The sequence below is a fragment of the Arvicanthis niloticus genome, chromosome 13, assembly GCF_011762505.2.
Source record: "Arvicanthis niloticus isolate mArvNil1 chromosome 13, mArvNil1.pat.X, whole genome shotgun sequence".
In the NCBI taxonomy this organism is placed as follows: domain Eukaryota; kingdom Metazoa; phylum Chordata; class Mammalia; order Rodentia; family Muridae; genus Arvicanthis; species Arvicanthis niloticus.
The window spans coordinates 29,592,570-29,593,477 of record NC_047670.1 but is presented as its reverse complement, the minus strand read 5'-3'; the positions used below and the strand labels follow the sequence as shown (position 1 = coordinate 29,593,477).

Sequence of the window (908 nt, the reverse complement as noted above, 5' to 3'; positions counted from 1 at the left end):
GCTATACTTGTTTGTCACTGGGCAGGAAGTACTGTGAAATATACCTAACAATGCAGAAATTGAGATGGGAGTGATTTGAGGGGATGGAAGAGTTCTGGAGCATGATGCAGAAAGCGTAAGTTTGGGACTAGTCTTTGTAAATGTGTGGCATTGAATGTGATTCTAGTGAGAGGTCAGAAAGAATTAAAGGCAACGGAGAAAGTTCCTGTTGTCTCAGAGAATTATATAGTAGGAAGCAGACCACTGCTGGAAATATGAACATAAAATGTACTGAGATAACAAGGAGGTACAAGGGAGAGGCAAAGGATAATGGAAATGATATGGTTATGATTCCAAAAATATTACACTAAATAATTCTCGGTGACATGTCAGATAGAAATGACAATCATGTGATTAAAAATTAGAGGAATTTCCCCACCCCCAACCCCCTGCAATAGGCAAAGAGACACCTTGTTGGTGATGGTGTCTTATATTGCTCAGGGGCAGAGCAGAGGATACTTCTTTGTTCATCCTAGCTTGGTGCCTGGCTTGGTGGCCAAAGCTGTCTCATGCCTAGAACTCATAAAAAAATCAAATCAATTCAAATCAAATCCAGGCAGTGCAGCACTGGAAGAGGAAGACAGACAGAGACCTCGAGACTGCCATGACACCCATAGACCTGCCCTCCAAGGCATGGCACAGGTGAGCCATAGACACTGGCTGACTAATAGAGGATGTCACCCAATGTACGAGTATGTTGTGGTCAGATGGGAGAGAAAGAGAAATGGAACAGTTTAGCCATTATGAAGAGAGATGGAACTGGAGACTAGAGAGTAGAGAGGAGTAGCCTGTTATAAGAGGCCAGCCCTGCCACCTGGGGTCATAGTAAGCTCTCAACCTGAGTTACTGCTGAGGGTCATGTCTGAGTC

At 43.9% G+C, this 908-nt stretch overlaps 1 non-coding gene across 1 annotated transcript; it reads left to right on the top strand.

Moving 5' to 3' along the window:
• The first annotated feature begins 423 nt into the window (after positions 1-423).
• On the top strand, positions 424-565 carry LOC117719413 (small nucleolar RNA SNORA48). Its single transcript, XR_004608149.1, has one exon. It is a non-coding gene; the product is annotated as a small nucleolar RNA SNORA48 (small nucleolar RNA).
• Positions 566-908: the final 343 nt, after the last annotated feature.